Source organism: Medicago sativa, chromosome 5 (assembly GCF_051527215.1).
Source record: "Medicago sativa cultivar Bolivia chromosome 5, Bolivia_mono, whole genome shotgun sequence".
NCBI lineage: Eukaryota > Viridiplantae > Streptophyta > Magnoliopsida > Fabales > Fabaceae > Medicago > Medicago sativa.
Window position 1 is genome coordinate 64,520,736 of NC_140753.1, and position 12,228 is coordinate 64,532,963.

Sequence of the window (12,228 nt, forward strand, 5' to 3'; positions counted from 1 at the left end):
TCAATTATATACTTTTTTTAAGGGTATGTAATGTATTATATACATGTATCTTCAAACTTTCTCTTTTTACATAGTTCATTAAAATTTAAATACATAGTATGTGTATCACATATGACATGACATGTTGTACATATCTACATTGGAAAATCAAATACACTAGTTAATTAATTGACCATACATACAACAAAACAATACAATACAATGAATTTTGTACCGGATAAGATTTCACCACGCGCCAAACAAACATGCTTTATTTTTATTACACCCCTTCACACAATTAATATAATATTCTTGTTGCTAGAAAATTTTTCATTCATGATGCATGAAACTGTCACATGGAAAAAAATGTTTATACTTCTTATATCCTATTTTTTCTCATATAAAGTAAAATGAGTATTTTAACTCATTTTTTTCAATAAGTGATTCATTTTATTTTTTAATATAATGTTAATTACTTCTTTTCAATTATAACTATAACTAATACTATCACTCTCAATTCAATATATTTTTACATTTATGATAGTGATGAAATGCACTAATAACTGACAAAAACACTTAAAACTATTTTTCTTTCTCTATCACTTGTACACTTTTTTTAATATGTGTGAAATAAAAAAATAAAAATAAAAACTCAGTTGTTTTGAGACCGGAGGGAGTACAATTTTGTAACTCAAATTAACCATAATGGAAAATGGTCTTGGTATATTGACGTAGAAATATCAATATAGATAGGTCAAATTTAGTTTGTTTGAAAATTTGAAAGAGACGTTTTTATCGTAAATAGTGTTTCTTTTTCACTATATTGCATAATAATCAGCACGCAGTGCACACACAATGTGGATAAACATTTGGCCACATTGCCAGTGGGTTAAAAGGGATATATAGGGTCGTTGATTTATTCATTATATGTGGACATATGATTATATACTTTATCTCCATCGTGCTTTTACTTTCCTAAGTTAATTTGTGACTGTAAAGTTGTCCTCTTTTGTTGCTGCAGCGACCAATCACAACTTATCCTAGGTATGTTGACCAATAACGAAAAAATTAAAGTCATGCAAAAGCATTGCAATGGAAGAAGTCACTTCAACCACATGATGGGTGTGACAGAATCACGACGATCTAATCGTGATTTTTCAAACGCTACAAAAATTCATTTCAACTATCGCATCACCTAACAATCATAAAATTTAGAAGTAATTTTTTTTGTAGGGACTAAAAATTTAGTCCCTACAAAAAATTACTTCTAATTTTAGTCTCTGCTAAAACAAAGTTCGTTTAATTATCCTTAAACTCTTAAATTTTTGAACAATTTTTTTGAGACAAGTTTAGAACACTATGAAAGGTTCAATTACTAAAATTTAGAATTTTTTAAGATGAAACGAATTAAATATGAATTTTTGAAAACGATAAAAGTTAAAGATAAAAGTAATAAAATCTGGATATATAAATTAAATTTTGCGATATTTTTTTGCGGAGGAACTTTTAGTAATGTTTTTAACACGTCTACAAAAAATTGTTAAAAAACTTAAGAGTTTAAGCATAAATTAAACAAATTTGAATTGAGCAGGGACTAATACTGAATGCATAGTATTTTTGTAAGGACTAAAACAACTATTAAAATTAAGTAAGGACTAAACTTGAAATGCATAGGGACTAAAAACATATTTAGCCCAACAAAAAAAGTCAGATGTGGCATCCACGTGTGCTTCACCGTTTGCTCAATCAGCCACAATTAACAGCGAGGACATATTTTGCTAACGGAAAAAAACGTTGGGGACCAAAAATTTAATAAAATTTAAGTTGGGCCTAATGTTGGAAACGTGTCTATTTCTTCATGGACCTAAGCCCACGGACAAGCCTTCTTCATTAACACAACTTCTTCTTCATTATATAAGCCGCCTTCTTCTCTTTCCAAACACTTCTTCATTAACACAGCTTCTTCTTTATTATACAAGCCTTCTTCTTCTCTTTCCAAACACAAACATGGGAATACTTGACCACATTCCCATGATGTTCCCTATGTACATCCGTGACATAGGGAAGAAGCATTCATTTCCTCGTGCTTCTTCCGTATCCTTCCCATTGAAGAAGAGCTTCAATCTAAACCTAAAACTGGAAAACCAAACTCGTCGTTCTCCTTATGTACTAAAAGTTGATCTTCCTCCTCCTCCTCCTCTTGGAACACAACCACCTCCTCCTCCTCCTCTTAGAAGACTACCACCTCCTCCTCCTCTTGGAACACAACCACCTCCTCCTCCTCCTCCTCTTTCACTATCCAAACTTTTAAAAGCAATATTCGACCTTTTCAATGTCATTGTCAACTTAAGAATCACATACCCGACTCCTCCTCACCCACTTGTGGTACAAATATTGACCATATGGGTAATATGGTATTTCGGTGGCGGTGGACATTAAGGGGTCTTGATCTTCCTGGCGAAACTAGAGAGTTATGTTTAGATTAGAGTTATGTTTATTTTATTTTATGGTCCTTTATTTGTATATCATTTTGAAATCTCCACATCACTGTATCTTTGTTGATCTTTATTGATTGTGGATTATTTAGTGAAAACTTGCATTTTATCTAATCAATAAATTTTTCGTTTTACTTCTTCAAAAATATCACCTTTCTTGTTTTACCACGTGGAAAAAATATGTTGTTGTGGTCGGATTAGAAAGCTGGAATGATTTTGTCTGATGACTAAAAAATCCCTTGATATTGGATTTTGCTATCAGATCTGATTTTTTTAAGGAGAAAACTTATAAACAGTAATAACTTAGACATGATAACTAATTTAAAGTCTCATCCATAAAAACACTTGCATAGTTATCAATGGAATAACATATGTATTTTTTTTTAAAGAGAATAACATATGTATTTTTATTAACTATTAAAAAATGGTAAAAAAGGTACATGTGTCCTTTGTTTATTCTGAAAATAAAGAGACATTTATTTTTGCTAGTGCATCACGTACAAAAAGTGAGAACAACCAAGGTTATCAAAATCGGGATTTTACTTCAAGTCGAAAGGGAGTAGCAAAATCGGGACTCGTAAAATCGCAATCAAAATCGAAGGATTTTACTCAAGGACTTTTGTAGAATCGATGTAGGATAGCAAAGTCGGGACTCGTAAAATCGCAATCAAAATCGAGGATTCTACTAAAACAAAAATAATTTTAAATATATGTTATAAATTGCATATAGTCATAAATGACTAAAGTTCAAAGTCCACAAAATACATATACATAAATGTGGGGGAAGTGAAAGAATGAAAATTTTTGGCCTTTTGGGTATTTATAGAACGGGTCATGGATTCAAATCGGGTCAATTTACGAACCAGGTAAAAAAATTGACCCTTATCAAAAAATGAACAAAATCCTTCAAAATCCATCAAAATCCTGCGATTTTGAATGGATTTCACGATTTTGTGCGATTTTGTGCGATTTTGATAGGATTTTGCCTGTTTTTGGGACTTTGCTATGGATTTGAGTCGTTGAAGCTACACAAAGTCGCAAAAACCAGGATTTTGGGACTTAAGTCGCGTTTTTGATAACAATGAGAACAACACTCATCACCAAAAAAAAAAAAATCATTTACAATCTTGGTTCGTGGTTATAACATCTCATGTGTTCGTTTATGTAATTATTTCATTACCTCTGTTATGATTCATACTCGAGAAGGACATGTTGAATCATGAATTGATTTTGTTATGATTCATATTAGAAAATGACTTGTTGAAGTTCGTTTTCCTATATTTTTACGTGATTATTAATTTGATTTTATATTTTTATGCCTAGTTTATACTACAATCTTAAGGATTTATGTCAATTTAAGATTAACGGTATCAATGAATTCCAAAATTGTAGACCGTATGATTTTTGTGGAATGCTAGTTCGTGCTACAGGTACAGTGCATGTCACTTTAATTTATTGTATGTCAGGGAGATCTATCATATGATTATCAAATCAAAAATAAATTGTTACAGTATTTTTTTTTTTAGTAGAAAATTGTTATTTTATTTTGCTTTTCTACGCCATTTGATTTATTAGCAAAGTGGTTGCTACTTGTGATATATTCATGATTAGTTTTTCCGAAGTAGATTAGAACTTTAAAATATTAATGGGATACCGCATTGCCTTATAGTTTATTTTTTGAAACGAAAAATATATTGTTATTTTGTGAAAAGTTTTTTGCTGGGGCCTATTTGTTGGTGATATGCATAAGATTATTTATCTAGCTTGGACAGTGAAAAAAAAAATGATTATCCTTCCTTGAGAGGAATGTGACAAAGTTTTGGTACTTAATATCCCCTTTTTGTCAACTATATAAATTTGCTTCCTTCAAAAAAAAAAAAAATTTGCTACTTAGCACGTGTGTGTCTTGATTAGTTACAACGTCAATTCATACAAATTTTTTGTTATGAACTAGAAAATGAAATCTGTGTTTGTAACGTGATATTTTCGGTGAAATTAAATAGAAACTTGACCAAAAAAAGGAGATATAATATAGTTTATTTTTTGAAACGAAAAATATATTGTTATTTTGTGAAAAGTTTTTTGCTGGGGCCTATTTGTTGGTGATATGCATAAGATTATTTATCTAGCTTGGACAGTGAAAAAAAAAATGATTATCCTTCCTTGAGAGGAATGTGACAAAGTTTTGGTACTTAATATCCCCTTTTTGTCAACTATATAAATTTGCTTCCTTCAAAAAAAAAAAAAATTTGCTACTTAGCACGTGTGTGTCTTGATTAGTTACAACGTCAATTCATACAAATTTTTTGTTATGAACTAGAAAATGAAATCTGTGTTTGTAACGTGATATTTTCGGTGAAATTAAATAGAAACTTGACCAAAAAAAGGAGATATAAATATTTTAATTTTTGTAAATTAATTGCCTTGGTTACACGTTAAGATACAACCCATGCTCTACAGCAAGCAATACACCAAATCCTAATAATAAAATAGATAAAAACAACAGCATACACAAGTACATTTTGCAAAAAAAAACCTCCAAACCAATCTTCTTTCACTACCATGATCTTAATGAAGGTAATATCTCAATTCAAACCAAAAATTTGTTCTAGAAAGGCATCACAGCAGCCACTAAATGGAAAAGAATGCAGCTGACAGCACTGTAGGACATAACCCAGAGCAAATTCCAATTCCACCCACAACACACTAAAAAACATGCTAATGAGAGCTCGCAAAGCATCCACGCAATCACACAACACGCCAATAGCCCTCCATCAAGAATCACACACAACATCAACTCAATGACATAACCACTGTCCGCCATTGATCACAATTCACGCAGCCTTGGCAACATAATAAACAAAAACACAGCATGGTTCATCAGACAATAAAATAAGAATATCAACATGTTGCAACCATACTTTGTTCTTGGACAGCTCTAGAGCAAACACAATATCAAGGAACTCAGCCTGATTTGAATCCTTAATGCCCACTGAAGCAGAAAATTTAGCCTTAATAAGACCATTATCATTACGAAGTACTCCCCCTATTACCTTTCGACAATCCATCCACATTCCATTTCCAAGAATTGGATGGAGGGGGGGATCCACTGAATACTGTCCCTCTTCTTTCTAGCCAGACTCCAACCCCTTATACAATCCAAATTATAAGCTACATCACTAGGAGAGTAGGGACAATTTGCGCACCAACCTTTCATCCAATATCCAACCCTTAAATTAAAAAAAAAAAAATAAACGAATTGTTCCCAATCAGTTTCCTCCTTTTCGAAGATCACTCTCAACCTATCCATTTAACCAGCAAACGGGAACTATCATACAATTATATTCCATCAAGGTACATCATACATGCCTAATTAAGATTTAGTAGTCTAAGTGAAACACCAAAGAGATCAATGGGCTTGACATACTTTAGAGAAATATACAGGGCAACAAAGCTTGTTCTTCTTCATAACCAAAATGTCTGACTGTAAGCACATTTGATTATTAGTCAATATGTAAAAAGAAATAAAAAAAAAAAATTGGAATAAGATCAATTACTACCAATATATCACAACTTTTAAATTAGCTACTGAAACAAACTTCTCAATGGCCCACGGATGAGGACCAGCTCACTAAATGTAAATGGCACAAACTTTTCATCAGAATTAACATACTCTAGAAAGAATAAGTTTGGAATTTTTTTTTTATATAATAATAAGTTTGGAATTAAAATGACTAATTAAATACACATTTGATTTCCAAGTCGCAGGGCAATCAAGATGTATTATCAATGGAAGGACAGAAATTTCATGAGTAAAATCAACTAAAAAATTACTAATTGTTAGAAAAACTCAAGTTTACATACCTGAAAAATACTAGACTTCCATGAATGCCCATGGCCTCTAGATCAATAGCCATACAAATAGTTTTACGCCAAGGGTTCTGCATTAAAGAAAATGGTAAGATAAGAATGTGTACATGAAAGATGTGTTTCGGATACTGGTAATAAGAAAATCATTAACCAACAAACTACTCTAAGAAAATTAAAAGTTTCTTAAGATGCTAAGTACATATACATTAACTAAATGCAGAATTTAAGGCAGCTAAAGCTTCTGCCCTTTGCTTTGGTCCCCTCTGATTTACGCTATTAAGTTTATCCTGTATCAGTAAGAATATAAATTATTAGAAGGAAGGACCATTTTATTCTTTGCTACATTTAACTATCACCTATGACCAAATTAAATGTTATAATGTCATTTTAAATTCAGTGCTTACACATCCTTCTAGGCTTTGACAAAGGTAGTTGGATGTGTAGGTGTATGAATGAATGTCCCTTAAAGCCTATGACATACACACACAAACTTTTCACATATCCAAGTGTAAGTTCGGTTAACCGTTGGAGCATGATCCAAAACACGTTTGATGCCAACACAACAGTGATTTAAACAGAACTAAGGATTAGTGAAATTTCTTCACACGAATAAGGGCAGTGAGTATTGTTGCATAACACCTATTCTCTGTAAACTCTGGCTCCACAGGCCCCTTCCCTGTTATCAACTCCATAAGCACTACCCGAAAGTTGTAAAAATCACTCTTCTCTGTCATCTTACAAGCGTAGGCATACTCTGTCATGATAAAAATCATCATGATCAATTTTCAAGTATAATAGCTAAAAAGTGAAAATACCCCTGATACTTTCCTATACAATTAAATGAACTAAATCTTTTAACAAATTTATAAAAGCATCTCGTTTAAATAAGTTTATCGCTCTACACTTACGACAGTTTTTAAGTATATAGATGTTGTTGAGAGTCTCACATCGGATGAAATATGATATGACCTAAAAATGTAATTTTAAGTGGGAGACATTTATCACCTGACAAGCTGGTTATGTAGGGGTGGAGTTAGGCTCAACCCAAAATCTAAGAGATGATCATGGAGAAGTGAAATATGAATGTTTTTGGAAAAATTGAGGCAAGGAACAACTAACTTAAATAAGATACTAAATCTATAGCACTCAAGTTTATACAAATAGGAATTAATGCTTACCATGAGTCATGTAGCCAAGTGCTCCATCAATAACATGAGTCCGATTGCGAGCTCTTCCCTGCACAATCTTGGCAAATCCAAAATCAGGCACAATCTTGGCAAATCCAAAATCAGCAATCCTTGGCTTCTATTCCTCGTCCAGCAATATATTATTAAATTTAACTTTCCTGTGTTTAACAGGTTTATCACACACGCCCATGATGCAAGTATTCCAATCATCTGGCTGCACTCAGTGCAATGTCACACCTAACCCTCCACACTATCGGAGCCTTCTAACAGGTATATAACCTGTTCCTCAAACTCCCATTTGGTAACAACTCATAAACAAGCAAACTACTCTAAGGAGATCAATTAAAGGGGAAAAACAAGTGATAAACAGTCAATATACTACAAGTCCTTGAACGGGATAACACATTTTCACTAGCTAATGTACTGCTAAATCATTGACAAATTAAAAAAAGTCATGTCTTGGCATGTTGAAATAGTAAAATAAGAGAGCATATGTATTTGCTTGGACATTATCTTTTTAAGTTTCTTTCAACATTTTCCTCTTTCCAACTCTATTTGCTTGGACGTTATCTTTTTAAGTTTCTTACAACATTTTCCCCTTTCGAACTATGGAATAAAACCATGGAATATCAACTATATAAGTTTACAAGTATAGCAACGGGGCTAATCCTAACATTACAAATTCGCTCACACTCAACTGTCATCAACCAACTACAGTAGGATAATTAAAGAAATAACTTGATCTGGTATAACTGAAATCCAACACTGAATCAACCTAGAATTAAAAAACATGAGGTGATGGCAGGAAATTTCTCTGTGAATTAAAAAACATGAGGTGATGGCAGAAGGATTAAGAGTAAAATTTGTAGCAGACTCCTTTCACTACTATCATTTTTTTTATATAAAGCATATCAAGTTAGGGATGTTGAAACAAAATCCAGCCAACAGTCATAAACAACAACACTCTAAGTAAGAAGCCGTGACAAGTGAAAAGAAATGAGGAAATATTAATAATTATTTTAATGATATACAGAACCTGCTGCGCTATCTTGTTTTCATAATATTTTAACGGTAATTTTTAGGGTTATTACGAGCAGGTTGATTGAACTAAAAAACAAAATACATAGTGAACCCGCTGAACTTGACCAATCTATTTCATTTCCTAAGAAAACAAGCTGAAGTGATTCATTGCCGTTAAAATCCAATTTCATGTGTCACAATACTGATCCTTCATATTTGTCAAAAGGCTACATATGTGCGAAAACTGAATATTCTTAAAACAACATGACAATAGTATTATAACATACTCAATTTAGTTAGAAGCTGATTTCAAGCAAACATTATGAAATTTGCATGCGCAGGAATTAGCAGCAGATGTACTAACAAACATAGTAGTGACTTGACATAACATATAAATCCTAATTCAAATCTTATAAAAAAAAAAAAAACAAAGCAGCACCATCTTATCCAGTGTGTGATTGTGAACAATGTAAGATTGCAATGCATGATGAAGAACAAACAACTCTAACTAACAAATAAATGACAATAACACAGCACCTTCTTAAGTTGCAAATTCCATTAATTAACCATGACTCATGAAGTCACCAGTAGTCAAAACAAGCACACCAAACTCTTTAAAATCTTATGAGTACCTTTTTTGGAGTCGTAAACCCACCACATCAATTTATTATCACCAAACTCTTTAAACAAGGCCAGCACATGGTTTTTATCCCTAAAAATGTATACCATCTTGGAATTGAGAGCATAACCATCAATAATGTGAGGAAGACATTTCGATTTAATCCAAGACTCTTTCTTTCCGTATTCCTTCATAAGCCAAACATCAGTGAAAGAGTTAGAACAAGATAATATGCACAAGCAACCCATAAGCATACACATGTTCAACATGCTAGTCCTTCCATAATCAGGCGGTGAAATCTCTTGGTAAGACTCTTTCCCCAAATCAAGAGAAACAATGATATGTGAAAAATTATGAGAAAGTACCAACCAATTAACTGTGCTCTTAATGAATATTCCTGGTTTACCCCAAAAAAACCTGTAAGGGAAATCTTGAATCCTTCTCCATGAATGTGTGCCCAAAGTATGAATATTAACCTGAGGTTTACCAAAGTATGAATATTAACCTGAGGTTTATTGGATCGATAATGATAGCAATAAACAGAAACAACCTTGTAATTATGAATTAAAGGATCATAGCCAAAAGCATATATAGTTTTACCATTTTCTTTTGGAAATTCTAAAGGGGGTAACTTCTTGCATTTTCTAGTTGAAGGGTTCCAAAGTAGTGCAGGACGGTTGTTAATGGCAAAACAAATGAGACCGTGGCAAGAACCAATGAGATCACGAGAGTAATTGAGTTGCATTGGATTAAAGGTGAACCTAGAGTTGAGTTGAAGAGAGTCCAATGGATAAGACATTGCAGTACAGGCGTAGGAGGTCCATTTGGTTACGATGAAGTGTGGGCGTTTAATTGAGAAGCTAAGGTGTTTTTTGGCGAATTTGGGATCTTTTGAGATAAGAGAATTCCATGACTTGCATACGCATCAGAATCGTAAGAGATCCTTCACGGGGAGTCTACATAGAATGTCAGCAATGAGATCCATTGGAATATGAGGAATCACCGGCTCCGGCCTATTGGTGTTTGAGAATACAGAATTCCACAATCTGAGGACCAACTTCACTGGAAGTTTTAGGGTTTTGGTCAGTCGGTGTTGCTTCTTGGGTGGTGACAGTGGTGTTGTCGTTGCTGAATCAGAAATGAAGACACCGTCGTTTTGGAGTGAAAACCGACTTGTTAATTGATTCATGAATGAGTGTTGATTTCTTGCGTTTGGTCACAAATGTGTTTGTTACGAAGACAACACAAGCACACAATCCAGCAGCAAACACTTAAGAACAATGAGATCGAGAAGAATCTTACCTTTAGAGTAAAATTGACATGCTTCTTCGCAAGTAACGAATTTGATCGAGAGATGTGAAAACCCTAAGAATCCTTCACTTTCGATTAAGAGTTAATTTTCCAGTGAGATTGAATCTGTTTGAATACGATATTTATCAGCACAAACAGGAACGGAACGATAAGATAATAGTTAGTCTATGAAATGAAGTGAAGCATGTGTGCTTCTAATGAGACTTGTATGATCATATAAAACAGGGAAAGTTTAGAACCCTAACTCTTGTTTATGCAGCAACATAATGAAAGTTAGCCATGAGTTTGATACAATCTCTGGCAGCATTCTATGATAAAAAGTTTGATATCACAAGCTTGTACTACTTATCAAACAATATTATCATAAATTCATAAACAAAGAGAGAAGAAAGATTGCTTACCTCAAATATAATAAGTATTCGATGCTTTTATCGTCTCTCTCAATTGTCCCCCTTTGTGTTGTTATCTGAGTGATTGTAGATACTTTTACAACTAAAATAAACCTCTCACCTATTCCTCTAAATTCTCATGAGTGTAATAGAAATGCTGAAACTTGAAGTGAAAAAGAGAAACAAAAGCGATATGTGCTAGCTGTGTTGCACGGGTGCGGGTACGGTACCCGGTACGGGTACGGGTGCGGGTACGGGATACGGCATTTCTCAAAAAACAAAGGTACGGGTACGTTGCGATAATTTATTTTTTTTAATTAAAATAAATAACATTGCATGAGAAAATTATATTGCTCAAATGACGACAAAAATTCAACCAAAAAAAAAAAAATTACGACTCTAAAATCATTGTCAGCACTTCCAGTTCCACTTGTATATTCATCTGTTAGAGGTGTAGCGCTCCTGTGTGTGCTACTTCCTACTCCCCTAGTACTAATACTTTGTGAAAACATTTGAAAAAAGGTACGATTGATTGATGAATGGATGGAAGTGAATAAGAAAAAGAAAATGGTATGATTGATGAATGGATGGAAGTGATTAGCTCCTAACAAGGATTAGCTTTTATACAAGGCTTGAGTGCTTGTCTGCTTGACTTTTCTACTTCTAACTATTGGCAGACAAAAAACGGTGGCATTTAGTAGGAAGCAGTTCCAGAACATAGGAAATGGTTGTTGTGCCTCTTGAACCTCTTGCACCGTTTGAATTTTATTGAGAAACAAAAAAAACTATAATGCTATTAATTCTCATAAAAGGGCTTATTTTCTCCAAAAAAAAGAGAATGTGCGTGGAGTTTAAGTTTGACTTTTATAAAAAAAAAAAACTATAATTGCTCCATTTTCTCCAAAAAAAGAGGATAAACGTACCCAATCAGTACCGCTGCAGTACCGCGTCCGTACCCAGCCATTAAAAAAAAAAAAAAAAAACTGGTGCTTCATGGGTGCGTACAGTACGCGTACTGTACGTGTACCAGTACCCGCGGAGTACCCGGTACGGGTACGTTTAGCAATATGGAGTACCCGTGCTTCAGAGGTGCTATGTGTAGATGAAGGTCGAAAGATTTTTTTTTCTTTTTTTTTGGAAATATAGTTTTCTTTTTCCTTTTTCGTGAGAGGAAATTTCAGTTTGTCAATGACAAGTACGTAATCAATTTTTTGTTTTAAAAAAAAAGGTTTAAATGTGTAATTGGTCCCTGCACTTTCAACAGATTTTGGCATTAGTCCCTGCACTTTTTTTTGTTTGGCATGGGTCCCTGCACTTTGTAAAAATATTGGCATTGGTCCCTGTACTTTTTTTTGTTT

General features: G+C 33.3%; 1 long non-coding RNA gene across 15 annotated transcripts; it reads right to left on the bottom strand.

Annotated features, from left to right (window-relative positions):
* Positions 1–4,865: 4,865 nt before the first annotated feature.
* LOC146924005 (uncharacterized) lies at positions 4,866–11,951 on the bottom strand. 15 transcript variants are annotated; one of them, XR_015009968.1, is made up of 9 exons: positions 10,883–11,951; positions 10,473–10,586; positions 9,771–10,375; positions 9,577–9,646; positions 7,523–9,358; positions 6,749–7,098; positions 6,550–6,631; positions 6,339–6,415; positions 4,866–5,958 (listed from the first exon to the last, which is right to left on the bottom strand). It is a non-coding gene; the product is annotated as an uncharacterized LOC146924005 (long non-coding RNA). The 15 variants fall into 15 exon arrangements; XR_015009966.1 differs by having other exon boundaries at positions 9,540–9,646; XR_015009963.1 differs by having other exon boundaries at positions 7,523–9,646; positions 10,883–11,950.
* Between the last annotated feature and the right edge of the window lie 277 nt (positions 11,952–12,228).